Below are 18,769 nucleotides of genomic sequence, written 5' to 3' on the forward strand. Positions count from 1 at the left end.
AATTGAAACTAAGAATACAATATAAATCAATGAATTGAAGAACTGATTCATGGAAAGGTTAAATAATACAGATAAGCACTCAGCAAAAAGATTCAAATTCAAACAATTAGGAATGCAAATTAGAAAAAAATTAAAGAAAAAAATTTAAAAAGAATGTAAAGTGTGATATCACAACAAATACTGCAGAAATCTAGAAGATCAACAATACCTCCTTTGAGAACCTGTACTCAAATAGGATTGAAAACACAGAATAAATGCAAAGGTTCTTCTATATAAGTTGTGAAAGCAGAATCAAGTATAAAAAACTGAATAAATCTGCATCAGTCAATGAAACTGAAAATGTAATTCAAAACTTATCAACAAAAACAAGGCCAAGTCCTGATGGATTTACTGTTGAATTCCACAATGAATTTAGAGAAAATCCAATGCCATAAATGCTAAAACCCTTCAGTGAAATGGAAAAGGAAGAATGCTTCAAAAATCAATTCTGGAACTAAGTATTGCTCTGATTCTAAAATGAGAGAAGTACCCAACCAAAAAAAAAAAAAAAAATACTACAGATCAGTCTCCTTAATGAACATAGATGCAAAAATCCTCAGTAAGATACTCATAAGCAGAATTTAGCATATCAAAATTATACACCATGACTAAGTAGGATTCATTCCAGGGGTGGAGGAATGGTTAAACATATGGAAAGCAATAAAGGTAATACCCTATATTAACAGAGCCAAACATGTAACTACATGATGCTCTCTATAGATTCAGAAAAAGCATTTGACAAAAGTCCAACAGTAATTTATAACAAAAACCCTACAGAAAATTGTAATAGATGATCTTTATCTCAGTACCATAAAAGCCTTCTAAGGCAAAAACAGCAAATATCATACTAAATTTTCAAAAACTGAAAGCTTTCACTTTAAATTATGAACAAGATAAGAGTGTTCACTGTCACCACTATTATTGAATACAGTTCTGGAAACATAAGCCAGCAACTAGATAAGAGAAATGAATAAAAGAAATAAGAACAGGAAAATGTTGTAGTCAGGGTTTTCAAGGGAAAATATTAACTACAGAGCACATAATTTATAGGATTACTTTATAATAGCCACTCAAAGAATCAAATGCAAAAGAATTCACACACAAGAGACGCAAAGAATTCAACTGAGAGACTGTAACTCACAGTGATGATCTGCACGAGTCTAGCTGAAGACCTTGAGTCCATGGCAATTCCCACCATGAGTCCAACTGATACCTAGAACCCAGAACAATATCTCAAGCAAGTCCATATCACAGTCCTGCACTGAAAAGGCCCAACTTTAGTGGTGAAACCTAGAAGGTCTACATCAGTGAGATGAAGGCTCCAAGACAGGAGGCTATGCACTGGAGTGAGGAAGTGATGCTAAAGTAAAGACCTGAGCTCTCCCAAAGTGAACAGCAGCTGTCCTCAGGTAAAGCAAGGACCTGAGCTCTTCTGAGTTTCTATCAGGAAAGCCAGTGTGACAGTCATCTCCAGAATGATCAACAACACACCATATTTTCCTCTACTTCTCTTTTTCTGCTGTTGGCAACAATTCTCAGGTGGGCCATTCACACCCAACACCACACCGATTCTGTTCAGCTGGCTGTTACACATGGAAGAAGTAAAATTACCATTATTTGCAGATGACATAATACCCCACATAGAAGACCACAAAAGTTCTACCAAAAGAATACTGGATTTAATAACTGAATTCTGTATTACAGCTGGATACAAAGTCAATAATCAAAAATGAATGGACTTCCTGTACATACACAAACAACAAACTCATTGAGAGAGAAATTAGAGAAACCACACTGTACACAACAGAATTCAAAAAATGAAATATTTAAAAGTCAATCTAACAAAGTAAGACAAAGACTTTTACATTGAAAATTACAGTACTCTGAAAAAAGAGATGTGAGAAAGTGAAAAGACATTACTTGCTCATGGATAGGAAGAAATGACATAGTGAAAATGGCAATAATCCCAAAATTACTGTACACATTTAATGCAATCCTGATTAAAATACCATTAGCATAATTCACAGAACTAGAGAACATTCCTAAAACTAATTTGGACACAGAGTACACCTAGAATAGCAAAAGCAATTCTGGCCACCAAAGGCAAGTCAGGGGACAACACAATTCCTGACTTGAAATTATATTAAAAATATACTGTGATAAAATTAGCATAGTCCTGGCAAAAAAAATAGATCTGAGGATTGTTGAATCAGAAAGAAGATAGACCAGAGATATAGTTCAGTGGAACAGCAACTGCTGGAATAGAAGATGCAAGCATGATTTCAACCAGACTCAGCCAATTTATCTTTGACAAAAGGAGTCAAATATTTTAACTGGAAGAAAGATAGCCTCTTTAATAAATGGTACTGGAAAAATGGCTTCCCACATGTGAAAGACTAAAATTAGACTCATTTCTATCATCATACACTAAACCTGAAGTCAAAATGAGTCAAAGATTTAAATATTTAAACAGAACATTATGTCCACTGAGAGAAAAAATAGATAGAAACACTGAAGACATAGATGTACGCAGAGATTTCATTAACAAATCCAAGATTGCATGGAAAATATTTCAAAGAATCAACAGCTGGGATCTCATGTTATTAAAAATCTCTTGGACAACAAAAGACATCACAAATATAGTGAAAAGACAATCCATAGAATGGGAAAAAACTGAGCTAGTTGTTATTAAACAAAGGACTTATATCTGAAGAAAATGGACATCTGAGATGGATACACATGACAAGATGAAATGAAATTGGCAAGTAAATATACGAAAAAATATTTACCATCATTGGTCATTAGAGAGATGGAAATTAAAGCAAAACTGAGATTCCATATCACTCCAGAGAGAATGGCTAACATTGAGAAATCAACCCATAACAAATGATGACTGTGAGAGTGTAAACTAGTGTAACCACTATGAACATCATTGTAAAGATTTTTCAAAAAAAAACTAGGAGCACAGGTAACATTCTACCCACATATTCTGCTTCTAGGTATATTCACAGAAGAATTAAAAACACCATACCACAATGATATATGTGCACCCATGTTTAAATTTTGGAAACAAATGCCCATCAACTGAGTAATTGATTAAAAAGATATGTTCTTTTTTGTACGATAGAGTACTACTCAGCCATGAAGAAGGATAAACTTAAAACATTCATCAGTAAATGGATGCAACATGACACCAAATTCGTAAGTGAAATAAATCAGACTCACATTTGTAAACATCATAATGTCTCCATGGTATGAGAAACTGAAAAAGTAAAGAAAGTCTAAAATATGCAATAGATATCATGAAATGAGAAGAGATTGTTCAAAAGGAAAGAGGAACTTGGTTGGGGTAAAGAAGAAAGAAAGAATGGGAAAAATCACAATGTAGTTACACTACTAGTTTCTCTTTGTGCATTGAAAAGATAGGCTTGTGCTATTTTTATTTGGATAATTTGTATGCCCGTGTCTTATACTCGAAGTACTTTGAAGATAAGAATACACTATGTATTAACTGTTGTTGCTCTATTTTGCTTTGAACTTTTGCTTTACCTTTTCCATGAAAGAAAGAAAGAAAGAAAGAAAGAAAGAAAGAAAGAAAGAAAGAAAGAAAGGAAAGGAAAGGAAAGAAAGAAAGAAAGAAAGAAAGAAAGAAAGAAAGAAAGAAAAGAAAGGAAAGAAAGAAAGAAAGAAAGAAAGTGAACTCATGGTTTCTTCTCTTTTCCATTAAATCTTAATTCACCCATGAGAGCGCAAACCTCCATGACCTGATCACTTCCCAGTGGTCCCAGACTTCAACACAGTTTCACTGAGGACAGAACTTCCACCATATGCTCTCAGGAGACATACTCTAAGCATAGCAGCATATAAGTTATCCTGTGGGCATGCTGGAACTCTGGAAACTTCTGATACCATCAGATGAAAACTCTGCCAAGTGGCACCTTAAATATCAACACCCATGGGTAAAGGTAGAATAGAAAACACTGTGTTGTAATAACTCAACGTGGATCACATCACAATCAAAACGTCCTATACCAATCTGTAAGTTAGTACCATATATACAACAGTGAACAAAAATACTGAAACAACACCCAGGGTTTGGAGGCAGATTTATGTACATCAGTATGCGCTGACTGGGATCATTTCCAGAATATCAGACCCCAATCTCTGGTGGTCTTGAGCTTTTATATGATGCACAAGAAGAGGTTCAAAAGAGGTACAAAAATGAGACAGAACAGCCTGGCAGTTCTTTCTAATAGCTAGCTGAGTGAGATCATCAATTAGGAGGACAGATAGATGATGATCATGAAGCTTGGTACAATTCATCAAGCTTGGTACAATGGTACAAGCAGCCATCCTGCATATTTGGTTACACTTGCATGGTTATAGGGTCCAAGAAAGTAGTTACAAAGCCATGAAGCAGCAGAAGTAGAGGTAGACAGTTTCAAAAAAGAAAGTTTTTAAAAGAACAATATCTGTTGTACAGCTTTTTACTTTTTGTTTTAATAAAACAGCATTAAAACAGTTTCAAAACAGATTAGTCAGAGAGTTAAAATAATACATTGTGTATTGTTGTTTGCCTTAGAGTTGTTCAGAGTACAAGATATAAGCATGATATCTTGTCCAAACAAAATTAACACAAACCTTTCTTTGCAATGAACTAAGAGAAACATAGTATAACTGTGTTAAATATCTTGTAAAGTTTTTCCCTTTCATTTTCCCCTCTTGTCATTACTCAGAAAAATCTTTTATGCTAGGGTTTTTTTAATCTAAAGTTACCTAAGAAAAATCAACTTGCATTAGGTCAGGGTCAGTGACACAGACACTGAAGCCTGAATTGGCTGCAGGAGTACAGGTGCCAGCACTGTGGCTTGAGCTTGGAGAACAAATGATGGGGGCAGGTCTGCCTCTGTTATTCTAGGAATACTGGGCATATATTTTCTAACTAGGATTGATTTTTCACTTAGTTGGATCACCAGAGGAAGCTTAGGCTTCTGGATTGAATTATTTTTCATTGGTGGGAAGTTTGCAAACAGCAGCAGGAGATATTTGGACAAAATTGCTTTGTCCAATGTGACCACAGAAGATCTAGCCTGTTGGACTCCAATCCTAACATAGCTACTTCCACCCATATACAAAGTGTACTCAACCTCTGTCAGTAGATTTATTGTTTTAAGTTTGATCAGTTTGAGAACAATTTATCAGACAATGGCAAGCAGTCATGTTCTGCTGGGCTGAACTCTGTGAGCAGGTACCTGACAGCATTCAGTAGTTTTATCACAATAAGAGTCAGGTAGAGATTTTCGTGTAAGAGTACTTGGTGAGGTCCAGCACAGCGTGTAGCACCTGGACAGTTAGGTCTTGGCCTAAGGTGAGCTTGTCAGCTTTTTTGGTTAGAAGGACAGTAGTCAAAATCTGAACATGTAAACCACTTGGCACTCCCAGGGACTGACAGTCTCAGTAAGCATCATTGTTTTTGTGAACTTTAAAATCCAGATTTTATACAAACCAGCAATTTCAAAAATTATGGAGGTTTTGTTTTGTAACCCCTCCTGCCAGATATTGTAGCAGAAATTTTGTTGTTCCAGAAGACGTCTTGGGTGTTATTCTGAGAAACTAGTGAAATCAGATGTAAGGGCTACTTCAAAGAGAGTAAACAAGTTTTTGAATGTCTAGAAGATTGCGTCCAGCTCGATGGCAAACAGGGCCTGGCTGACAGGAGTTAATTGAAGGCATAAAAGGATATTATTAGATCGAGAAGGGTGTACAAGTAGGCTGTGAGTGGCAGAAGATTGAGGCAACATGTACATAAGGCAATTGCAGCACCATTGGCATCTCAGAGATCTTGAACTGGCTTTACAGGCAGGAGAGGTGTATTTTAGAAGTTTGACAGTCTAAACTGTTTGCTTGAGTGACAACGATGGAGACAAATCTGTCATTAAAGCCTTCCAAATAATACTAGAGAGTTAACCCCTTATGGCAGTTGAGTCCAAGTGATCTGGCCTTTTGTCTCAGTGTTTTCCAAGTTGACGGGGCTTATGGGAGCAACCTGCAAGCAGAGGATGGCATCTTTTCTGAATTGTTGGCGTGGAGATCTTGCCCAAGTTGATTAACAGTCTGTCAGGATGATACGAGATGGATGCCTGATTGTTCTTTCTGTGACATCTCATAGCAACAGGGGTCACAGTGAGGTGGCATGGTTGATGTCTAGTCTCAGAGGTCAGTCTTTATACCTCTGGGAGGAGAATTTTCAGAACTTTAGAATTGGGGTTATCATTCTCAGGCTGATGCAAGCATCATTTTTCTCTCAAGGAACAGTCAAAGTTCAATGTGAAGAGATAAACGAGAATAAATTTGACTGACTTGGTGTAAAGGAGATGTCCACCTATGCTATAAGTTTTTGCCTGGCAGAAAAGTTGAGAGGCAAGAGTCCTAGTTGCCTGGGCAATGGTAAGTTTTGACAAGAAATATTTGAAGGTAGACAGTTCTATTCCACTTTCTAACAGGGAAGTCACAGGATTGCCCCCAAACTTTTTAATTTACTCTGGACTCTCAGCAACCCAATCTGACAGAACTCAGTCTGTCCCATCTGTTCAGGTCCCAAAGGATGCAACTCATTTGTAAGGGTTGAGAATCCAACTTTTCCTTACTAAAAACATGGAACTCAGAAGGAATTGTCCAGTCATCTCGGATAGGCATTAGATGATGCTGTCTGACAAGGACACATATATAAGCAGAAGGCTCTGGAGGGAGGGCCTCTGTGACCAAATGCAGTCAATGGCTAACTGAAACAAGTTTATCTGACTGGAAGTAAGTGAGTTGGGACTGGAGAGTGACTCTATGGGTATTGGAAGTAATTGCAGCAGCCAACAAGTGTGCTAAGCTTGAATTCTCAGGAAGAATGGGCATCTTTTAAAATTCATAAAAGCCCCTGTCTTGCAGCCAAAAGCTGTGTGTTTTAAATAGTTAGTTCCTATTCTGTCTCCCTATGGTGAATGTTATGTACATCTGAAGGAGGGAGGGAGAAAAGAAGAAAGGAAGGAAGGAAAGAAGTTGCCTCACAGTTTCAGAGGAATCAGTCCAATTTTGCCTGGCCCTGCTATTTAGGGCCATAGTGATATATTAAAGCATGGAGGGAGAATGCGATGAGAGGGCTGGTTCATTACAAGGGAGCTAAAAAGCAGAAAGAGGGTGCTAGATACTGTAAAGACTGCAAATATAGCTGTCCCCTTCAGTGGCACACCACCAGTGACTTAATACCTCTTAAAAGGTTCCACTTCAAAAGTTTCCACACCTCCCCATGGTGCCAAAGGCTAGAGACTAAGTCTTCAATGGAGGGGCCTTGGAGAATATTCAAGATTCAATCTATGACAAAGGGAGGCAAGCATGTCACACATTTGAAGAAAGAAAATAAGTTTTAAATAGAAACGTGGGTGAGGATGGAGGAGAAGCAAAATGAATATTTCAAAAATTTAAACTATTCATTAACTTGAGTTTTACTTTCCACGGAGAATCACACAGATCTTTCTGCCTGCCTGCACTGTTGTGACTGCACTTGTGGTAGCCAACGTGAGCACACTGCTAGTATTTTAGTTTAAATAGAGATGCTGGGTATTTCAGGATCAGACAATGTTCCTTATTTATAATCCTGTCAGAAAATTGTGCCTTTTGCATTCAGCTTCCAAGTACATACTTTACCTTGCTGGAGAGGCTGGTGTGTAAAGATCAGAGTGAAGAAATAAGCTACCTGAGTTTGCACTTACCACTCCAGTCATGGAGTGCACTTACTCACAGTAAGTTTATGGGACACAATCCACACAGATATGTACATTGTAAAAGTAAAAGGGAGGCCCAAAAGAGCATTCACAGAATAAAAAGAGAAACAAGTAAGTCTTCCTACCTTATATCTAATGGACGGTGTGTAGAAGGTAGCTTCTGCACAAGTTTTAAAGCCACGCTGGCCTTCATGGTCCCAAAGGCCATAAGGGCACTTCCACCTCTTAGGAAGTAATTGCTCTGGTCCCTAATGCAGGTATTGAGGGACTAACAGGTATATGATTTCTATAAAAAACAAGAAATCTCTGACTTTGTCACTTTACACATGATGAGGGGAAGGAAATGATAATCTTTCCTTAAAGTTGAACTATTTCTAAAATGGACAAAAAACGTTTGGAATATTATATCTATGTCTAACTACACACCACACACACACACGCATATATAAGTATGGATGGATTTTTTTTCCAGATTGAGCCTCACTCAAGTCTTCTTACTTAGGAGTTCCCAAAACCAAATTAGATGAGAGGTAGGTAGAGGTACTGCCTGAAATATATTTCAACTTGAGCAGATAAACAAAACCGACATATAGGACGACAAAACAGCAAATGAAAACTCAAAAGATGGGGATATGGCCATTTAACTCACTGTCTACCTAATTTTCCAGGGGGTTCAAGGTTGTGGCTGCAAAGCTGTTTGTGCAAGTGATTCTCCCAGGAACTTAAACTGAAGCCAGGTAACCGGGTCAGCAGGTGAAGCCTTCCTCATCACTTTCTCAGTGGATAGGAGATCCAATATGCTATCAAACTGATTCTTCACCACCTCTATGAAGTGAACAAGGCAATGTCTTCTTTCACCTACCACCAGGTGTAGATTCTCTGCCTCTTTGTACCTGAATTTCACCTTCCATTGTGAATCACACAGACTTTTCTGCTTCCATACACTGCTATCAACTGCAGATGTGGTAGCCAAGGAGAGCATACTGCAGTTTTCCTTCCTTTGAGCTCCACACAGTGTCATGCTTCATAGTCACCATTTCTTTCAGCATGCTTCAAAGCAAAGATCCATCTTGCTGCAGAATCTCGATGAAGGCAATGTTAATGCCTGACATGGGTGGGCTACCACTGGATGTTGGCTAATAAAAGCTGTCCTTCTAGAAACTTTTTGCCTAGCTGTTCGATAGAGAGCTGAAAGCAATGGATCCTATGAAGTTACAACTTTTGAAGCATTTTGGCCAGGAAGGATCACAATGTGGGGAGTAGTATCTCACATTACTCTACTGTAAGGCCAACAGTAAGGGTATTTTGCAAGTATCCTACCTCCTCCAGATTTATATGTCACTCTTCATCTTCTCCAGAAAGTTCAAGAAGATAAATGAGGACATGGAGATGCTATGGCCTTCCCACCCAATCCGGTAGCTCTCCAACTCCATCCCAGCCACTGGTCAAATAGAATCTGCTTTCTCCTAGGTTTCACTTGCAATAAATATAAGAAATGGACCCCCAAACATCTCATACAGCAGGAAGGTACCTTCCCAGTGAGCAGTCCTACAAATCTTGGAAATGAACAATTATGTACTCATTAATGCTAGTTTGTTTAGCAATTGAGAGGAAAGAGTCTTTTGCAAAAACATGTTTCTTAGACCTTCCACAGACATATCATTGGAAGGACCTTATTAGTCAGTAGTTTGATAGTAAGGTCATGCAGACTCTTCATTCAGAACAAAGAAATTCCTTTCAAAATTTCAGAAACATTATTTTGCACCTTTACATGTGATAGTCTAATGCTGTTTCTCTTGGTAAAGGAGCACATATCATCTCATTCAGGAAGAGAACACTGTAAAACAGTGCTGCCAGCAATCTTTCCACTCAAGAAAGAAGTAAATCTGCCAGACATAATGGTGCATGCCTATAATCCCACAATTCTGGGACGGTGAGGGAGTAGGACTGCAAGTTTGAGCACATCAAGGACAACTTAATGATTCAGCAAGACACTATTTCAAAATACAAAGGGCTGAGGTTGTAATTCATAGCTAAACTTCACTGTTCAACCCCTAGCACAGAAAATCAGAAAGAAAAAGAAGGAAGGAGGGAAGGAGAAAGAAGAAAGGAAGAAAGGAAGGAAGGGAAGAAGGAAAAGAAAGAAGGAAATAAAAAGGAAGGATGGAAGAGGAAAGACAGTGAGAAAGGAGAGAGGAAGAAAGAAAGAAAGAAAGAAAGAAAGAAAGAAAGAAAGAAAGAAAGAAAGAAAGAAAGAAAGAAAGAAAGAAAGAAAGAAAACAGAAGGAAAGAAATATCCAAAATCTGTCTGCACCAAGCATTTCTGAAAGAATGCTCAGCAGGTGGGAATGGGATCTGGCACCTGATTTACGCATCACTTTCATGCTCAGGTATGCAATTGAAAAAGATAAACAGAGTGAACACGATTAAGAACCCCATCACCTGTATGCTTTGAGAAATCCTGTCTCTGAAGAGGCAATGACTTCACGCTTCATCAATATCTATGCTCATCTAAGACATACAGCATTAAAATAACAGCACCAAACCTCTGTAATAAAGTATGGGATGCAAAACAGCTCATGAACCAGACTGTGTAAGTCATGTGTAAGCACATCAAATTTTCTGGAAATTTGAACTTTAGTTATTGGTGAAGACCTGGGGCACAGTCTAGGGCACTGGTGCTCAAATTTGAGGGTGTTTTGGAATTATCTGTAGGTGTCTGAAAACACAAATGGATGGACTCCAACTTCATTTTCTGTGTCAGTATCTGGGTTTTGCCTTTCTGACAAGTTCCCAGGAACTCCATCTGCTGCTGTTCTTGGGAAAACACTTATAGAAACACAAGGCTAGAAAACATGCTAGACTAAAATCATAACTGTATTTGTTTAACCTTACCTAAGCTGCTTAAACTCTCCAAGCCTTAATTTCCTCCCACGTAAAATGGAAATAGCAACAGTACCAGTGTTCCCAAGTCACCATGAAGATTAAAGGAGGGCACATAAAGGGAAGCCTTGGCACCAGGTATCATATGATTAATCACATGAATGTAGGCAATTATTACTATAGATCAGTGGTGGTGAACCTATGGCACACAAATCACAGTGGCCTGTATGTACAACTGAGTTCTGAAAGGTTCATCATCACTGTTGTAGATCAAACCACGTGGCTGGCAAACATTTCATCTTCCTTTAACCTTCTCTTTCCTCTGTCTCTCTTGGGAATTCTGTCCCCAAAATAATGTAGCTAAATTACATGCAAAGTGTGGCTATGAAATGTCAGAATTCAGAGCATAGAGAATAAATCCTGTTATGGCCTGTATTTAGAGAATGGCAGACATTTACTGTGGGAGGAACTGGAAATCGAAGTCAACTGTAACCCATCATCCAATACAATGGGGCAGAGACTCACCACTACCCTACACCAAACCAGCTGAATGTCCCCGATAACCCAATTTAAGGCAAGAAGGAAGGTGTCTTTAAACAAGGCACACAGCACTTGTTCTAGGCTTTACTTTATGCTACAACAACCCACCTGTCAGTTCCAACACCCTCCTGGTCCCCACCCTCTCTTGCCTACTGGTTCTCTAGTTATTCTTTTGAGTCAGACCAGAATTTTCTTAGGACTTTTGGCTTAGGACCACTAGATATTAGCTTCTACTGTTGAACCCTGAAACTTATTGTGACCACTTTCTAGGAGACACATGTTTTTGGATTTTCCCTCACCATGCACACCACTCCAACGACAGAAGAAACCAAGCCTGTGATATGTCTATAGCTTTTAAACTTGCACCTTCTCCCAAAACAAGGATGATAGTGGATCCTAGTATTGCCCACCACAGGATAAACACTTGTTTGTTTATATTTGTCATGGTGTGTGATTAAACGTCACCCAAAAGACTGATGCCATCATGGGGAGTAGGCCTCTCCAAGGCAACTGAGTTAAGCATTTGTGATTCATTCATTGTCTAGCCCTGTGATTGGCAGTGTCAGTGCTGCACCTGCTCAGGGATGACTAGCTCACATAAAATATAAAGGATGGAAGGAGGCATGCTTTTCCCTTTTTGTCTTTTTTGCACTGTTAGCGGTTATTGCTTGAGGTTACCATAGAAGGCTGCCCTTAGTCATGCCATCCTGCCTTGGAGCCAGCTGAGTATGTGACCTCCAAGAAATATAAGCTAAATCAAATTTCCTTCCTTCAATCTGGGTGTCAAGTATTTTGCCTGAGCAATGAGAGAAACATAACCAAGACAATATTCCTCAATACTGGTCTTTCTTTCATTCTGAGCCATGGGATTCCTTGTATTATCACAGCCCTGGCTGCTTCTGCCAACTCAGAAACCTCCAGAGTTATGCAAGACATACTACTGTACTGCAGACCCATTCCAAACCTTCATTCACAAGTAAACTTCCATTAACTTTCTACTGCTAACACTGGAATTCTGTCTGTGAACCAAGCAAAAGCCTACAAAGACCTGATTACAAAGGATAAAATCCCAGGACCCATGGAAAAAGGAGGCTAAAGGCAGGCAGACCACAGAAATAAAGGGAACCAGGCTTCCCTATTCTGTGAATCCAGGGTGGGTTTTCAGTGTAAAGAGGCCTTCAATTTAAGTGCACAAGGCCTTATAGGCCTAGCAGTATTTGTTGTCCACACTCTTATACTGGCCCTTCTGAATCCGACTGATCCCTTGTACTACACCTTTCTTATTCTGAGAATAGTTATGAGACACTAGGAGCAACTGCAAGGAATGAAGCAGCAAACATATCTATAGTCTCTGGTGATCCATGTCTCTGCTGTTAATGCACAAGAGATCATAAAACCAGGAAGAAGCCTTATCAAGGTCACTGAAACAACCCAGGACCGCTTCTACTGATTTTAACCATGTTTCCTAGAGGAAGCCCAACCTATCTAAGCATCTATTCTAAATGGAGATACACTCACTGCATTCTTTTATCATATCACTTCCTTTTATTTTCTTACTATCACTTATCACTAACTGAAATTGAGCTGATGATATGCTTAAGGTCTCTCTCCACCCAGTAAAATGAATGATTCCTGACAATGGGGCCCTTGTGTCTTTATGTGTTAGGAGCCTGCAGAATTTGACTCACCACAGGGTGCTCAGTGAAGATGAAGCAAGAAGACAGAAAAAGTTAGGCAGATGGCACAGGGTCATGAATGATTAACCTAAAGTAAACTACAAGTCAGAGCTTTCCTGAGTTAACATATGAAAGGGCCTGAAAAATTAACCTAAAGAAGCTAAGTACTGGGGGAATGCAAGGGACAAAGAAAAGAAAGAAAAAAAGAAAGAGAGAGAGAGAGAGACAGAGAGAGAGAGAAGAAAAGAAAAGAAAAGAAAAGAAAAGAAAAGAAAAGAAAAGAAATTAAAGGAACAGAAAGGAGCCAGGTCCTAAGCAAATGGCAGAAACCTTGGAGGAGACAAATGCAAATAAAGCAGCTTGCATTCTGATCCTCAGTGGTCCACTGGCAACCAGGAACCTCCACGCTTTCTGCCATGCTCCCTGGTCCCAAAACTTGTATAGAAGACAATGAGCTCAAACATCTACTGTGTCCATCTTAGGGAACTCCTTCCCAACTTGATCTTCCCAAGTTCATTCTTTCCAGGAAACACACATTTGGCGATTCACCACCACTTCCTGCTTGCTCTTTTGTGAGCTTCAGTCTTCTTTGCCCCAAAACAAGGAACCAAAGTACAAGACAAAACTGCTTCAAAAAAGTGATACTTCACCAACAAACAAAGTATGGAAAGTTGGGAGAAGGGCACCTTTAGAAGCAGTCCCAGGGCTTTCTCTTTGTCCCTTACTGGCGCCTGAGCCCTAACTCTCAAAGTAAAGAAACAGGACAAACAGCCACCAAGGTGCTGACAGGCAGAAACCACAGAGTTGCCTGGCAAATTCTGTACAGTACAAAGGCAGGAGGGCAATTGCATCTTTGCCAGCATACCTGGAGATGACCTCGCATAGTGTTGGAGAATGAAGATGCTTTCCACCTTGATATCATTCCTTCCACTAAAATGGACTACCATCTGGGAACAGAAGCAACCATGTGCTGAAATTGCTCAGGCCAGGGGTACTGAGGAGTGGGCCAATTTCACACACTCTTGATAAGCATAGCTGCTTTTATTGGAGCCAGGATCTCTTATGTAGCTCAAGCTGCCCTTAAACTCATTATGTAGACCAGGCTGGCCCCGAACTCACTGCTATCTTTCTCCCTCAATCTGCCATGTGCTGCAATTACAGGCTTGTGCCACCACAGCTACACAGTCCAACAATGCCCTAGGGATTCTGACCCTCTCTCAAGGGCCAGGCTTTAAGACCATTAACTTTTGGTTGCTAGGGCTGTGCCTGCTGGGCCAGCTACCCAGAGAACTTTATGACGCTTGCATGGCAAACTGGCTTCTATGGCACCCCCGCTAGCTATTTGGGATCAAACACATTCCACTTACTTAATTTCACTCTGATCTCTCAGTGGAACAGTCTGAATCTGAGGACCAGAAATTAGGGCCAAAATGAAAACTTCCTGTCTCTCATCTTCGCTTATTGAAATTTTGGCCACTTGGTGGCAGTACGAAGCCACAAATGAGCGCACCTCCGGTCTCACCCCGCCCTATCCCCTTGTAAAAAAGTGCATTTCTTGCACAAAATAAAAAAAAAAATTTTTTTTCTGGTGGCTCTCCTGAGGCAGTATTAAAGCTGCCAATTTTTTACTTAAATCTCCCTGGCAGTCTGATGGACAGAAAACTGACTGAAAAAGTATTTTTATTGCTGGTCTCTTTGCTTACTAGCGGGCTTGTACATCTTCCCATATGCTTTTCTTGAAGACATGGCACCAGTCTCTCCTGGGGCCTATTTAGTTCTTTCCTGCTTTGTTGTACATAAAGGGAATCTTATGAGGCTGAATGTGTATGTGTTGAGAACTTACAAAAAAGTAATGGTGAATTTCATGCCAGTTCCACTATGTAGAGACAGTGAATGGCAGTTTCTTGTATTAATGGTGCCCAAACAGAGAAAATGTCCTCAAGGTGGAAACAGGTCTGGGGAGAGGGATATGAAGTGATAAATACCTCAGTTAGCATGATTTAGTCATTTTACCATAATATGCATTTTTAAAAATATGTAGGTATGGTGTTCCAGCAGCAAATATATTAAAATTGGAATGATACAGAGAAGTTTAGCACAGCCTTGGCATAAGGATGACAAAAGAATTCATGAAGCTTTTCATATTTTTTTGTTGCCTAAACTGCAAATGTACTAATAAAATAAAAATTTTAAACTAAAATTAAGTATGTCCTTATGTTTTTTGGGTGGATCTCTTTAAGCAAGTATAGATACTAAGAGTTGAAGAATGTTTAAAAAAATGAAATTAAAAATGCAACCAGAAAGACCTAGGAAAAAAAAGGAGTTAGAAAACTTGCCATGAACACTTAACATATATGTATTTACCTATACTTTTATATTTTAATCATAGTATAGATTAATTGTTTAAATTTAAAAATAATTTAAATAATATGTATATATATATACCAAAACCAATCATATTATATACCATAAATATATTTCTGTCAAGCAAAGTACATCAGTACACATAATGTTTAAAAGGGAGTCATCCCTCTGACAATAGAAGATAGATTTTGCTCAATACCACATAAGAGAAAGTCAGTGGTAGATTTTTATCCAACAGGCTAAAACACAGGGATTACCCATGGAACATTACTAAAAGAAGTATCAAACATAGTGGAATGCTTGCTAAACTGTTCCAATAGTGTTTGTGCTAACTCCAGGCCTATGATTAGGCACCAGTTGTGGGGAAGGAAGAGGTTGATCAAATATCAGGGGATGATCAAACTGTATCCACACTGGCTCACTCTAAATTTCTTACCATTGTACTTGCTAGAGACAGTCCAAGTGGTAGGCCTTGCCCTGAAGGGCACCAAAGATCCTAAGAAAAGTTTGGATAAAGACAGGATTTTGTCACTGGACTTCATGATGCATGCATACATCAATATATCACAGCCACATATAGAAAGGATGATGAAAATATACAGTGAATGGTTAAGATTTTTTGAAGCACTGGAATAAAAGTCAAACTACCATCAATCAATCTTCTCAAAAATATCCCTCTTGCTTTGAATACATTTATTCCATCGTTCTTGCCACTTGCTACATATACGTGCTTGTGTGTGTGTGTGTGTGTGTGTGTGTGTGTGTGTGTGAGTGTGTGTGTGTGTTTGTGTGTATGTTTATTGGTATAAGTTCACAATATATAATGATTATTTTCTTTTATAGGGAAGTGGTACAAGTATATAGCACATCTTAATTCTATTTACTTGCCCTTCACCTCATAATCTTTATATATCCTGAAAAATTCTGGAAGTCTTTTTGCTCACATTCTGTGATATGGTCAGGATAATATGGTGATGGCTATTTCCCTGTGCTAACCAAAAGAAAAAAGTCTTGTGCAAATGTTAGGGTGTGTCCTCATCCACCTTATTTCCCATATCTGGCAACATGCAGTTTCTGCCTCTTCCTCAAAGTCAAAATGACCAATAATGTGTAATCATTTTGAATCAAGTTAGGACATTAATGCATCAAGTACAATGTAATGAAATACACTTACAAAAAGTGAGTTTCAGAACTGCTTCAGAATGACAGCATTGATTTAGCATAAATGTCTCAAGACAAGCATTGCTTTTATTCATCCATTCATTTTTGGGAGGGGTGCTAGCGATAGTGATCAAACTCATGACCTTGCACTTGCCAGGCAGGAGCTGTACTGGTGACGTATATCTCCAGTCCCAAGGTCAGCACTGTTTATGGCATAGGTTTAGTGTGTTTTTCTTAATTTTACCTTGACCAACCTTACTTTGTAGACACAGATTTTTCCACTAACTTTAATAAATGTGAAACCTTATTATTGTTATAGGCAGCTGAGTTAGATATAAATATTATAGGCAGTCAAACAGACCTGGGCCCTTGAACAATCCAGCACAAATGTTCAGGTTCCTTGCAGCTGTGGAAGATAGACACCTCCCATTGTGGGCCAGATCTCACGACAAAAAAACAAACGAGTGCACCCAAATATTTCCTAAGGATAAGCATGAATTGATATTCTAAATAGGACTCTATCACCCCAAGGAAGCCAGATGGAGCCACAAGTAGAACCCCCTAAAGAAAGAGACCCTTCTTTATGAGCATGCCTGCTTGCTATGTGACTCACTTCCCCATTTATCCCCCAATTTAATCAATTTTATCTGAGAAATTATAATTTTAATCTTATTGGTGGACCATAGTTCTGTCCTAACTTCTGCCTCAGCTTGTGATTTTTCACTTTTCCTACCTTGGACCCCCTCACTTTGTGGTTTTGCTTTATAAATGTCTGTAGCAAAGACAAGAGTCTTTGGTAACCCATTAGGAACACTTTCTGTCTCTCTCTTGGACAGAAGCTTTCTTTCTCTTACTAAATATATTCTAGAGACAAGAAGATGGCAGCTTTATAGGTAGCTACGTGGAAAACCTCTCTGGGAAAAAAGCTCAGATGCTGGAATTTGACAACATGGAGAGGGCCAGACAAGGGGAGAGAGATTGTTGTGAGCCAGGAAGAAACTGAGGAAAAAGAAAAAGGGGAAGAGGAAGGAAAAATGCAGGTGGAGGGCTGGAGCCGGACGCACTCATTGAAACCAGTCCCGTGCTGTGTTGGGCATGCCGGGAGTCGGACGATTCATGGTTGCACTGAAGCTGTGACAACGGATAATGGGAGTTGGTGAGTCCCAGGTCCTTGGCCGGAGGACAAGGCACAGTGTGGAGTGGAGCCAAGATGGAGAACTCATTAATTCACGATGAGTGCTGGAAATTGGGTACCACGGTGGGTGTGGCTAGCTGGAAGACATACTGGAGTTGAGCAGGATAGGCCTGAGTCTGGCATGGTGCCAGTCAGCTGCCCCTGGCCCAAAAAGTACTGTTGGGACCTGCTTGGGCTGAGCCATGCCCCTGGTCAGGAACCAATAGCCAGGGATGAACCAGTCCCAAACCTGTGACATCCACCACAGCACAGCCTAAGTTGCTGAAGGCACTCGCTAGTTGACTGTCTCAGAGAAGGTGGGCCAGCCCACAGTCCCTGCGTGTACCTCAGATAACAGCAAACTGGAGAAGGCCACAAGCCCTCAGCCAGCACACTTCAGAAAAACCATAAGCAATACAGAGAGGGCCTGAGACTTACACCATACACCTGTCTGAAAGAAACCAGAAACTTGACAAGAGAAATAAACAAGAAAAAACCTCTAGCCACTGACCCTGGGAAAATACATCCAAGAGAAGTAAATACAGAAGAGATCCAGTGCAGCAATCATGCAATATAGGCCATGTCACTGGACATAAAGAAATACTTTCCTGACCTCATAGATAAAGTTAAAATTGAAATTCTAATCCAAGTGAGGCAAGATATAAAAAGATTAATAAAAGAAATGCTAAGCCCCTCTCAAGAAGACTCAAATGGAAGAGGGAGGAACCCAGAAAAGGAAGAGAAACTTTTGGTGAAGAATAAAGACAAAATCTAGGTTACGTGAAACAGACCCAAAGAGACTGTCAAGAAATTAAAAACTCCATTGAAAGCTGGCAAAATGTCTTGACAGAAACTAAAGTTAGCCTTTCAAAACTTGAAGATAGATTTGCAATGTGTGATCATGAAAGAAAAGACCTCTTAAAAATAACAAGGAATGAGGGAGTAATTCAACGGCTAGAAGGCAACAAGAAGATCTATAACTTAAGAATAAAAAACATGAGCGAAGAAGCAGGAGTAGCCACAAATGCATTACAAAGGCTGTTCACAGAAATAATTAAGGAAAACTTCCCAAGCATAGGAAAAAGAAATATCCAGATAATGAGGCATACAGAACTCCAGCCAAAATAGATCTATACCCAGACATATAATAATAAAGATCC

The 18,769-nt window shown here is 39.3% G+C and overlaps 1 non-coding gene across 1 annotated transcript; it reads left to right on the top strand.

Moving 5' to 3' along the window:
* The first annotated feature begins 14,956 nt into the window (after positions 1–14,956).
* LOC111757157 (U6 spliceosomal RNA) lies at positions 14,957–15,059 on the top strand. The gene has a single exon (XR_002791525.1). It is a non-coding gene; the product is annotated as a U6 spliceosomal RNA (small nuclear RNA).
* Positions 15,060–18,769: the final 3,710 nt, after the last annotated feature.

Source organism: Cavia porcellus, unplaced genomic scaffold, assembly GCF_034190915.1.
Source record: "Cavia porcellus strain 051 isolate PalLab524CR breed Dunkin Hartley unplaced genomic scaffold, mCavPor4.1 scaffold_3, whole genome shotgun sequence".
NCBI classification, from domain to species: domain Eukaryota; kingdom Metazoa; phylum Chordata; class Mammalia; order Rodentia; family Caviidae; genus Cavia; species Cavia porcellus.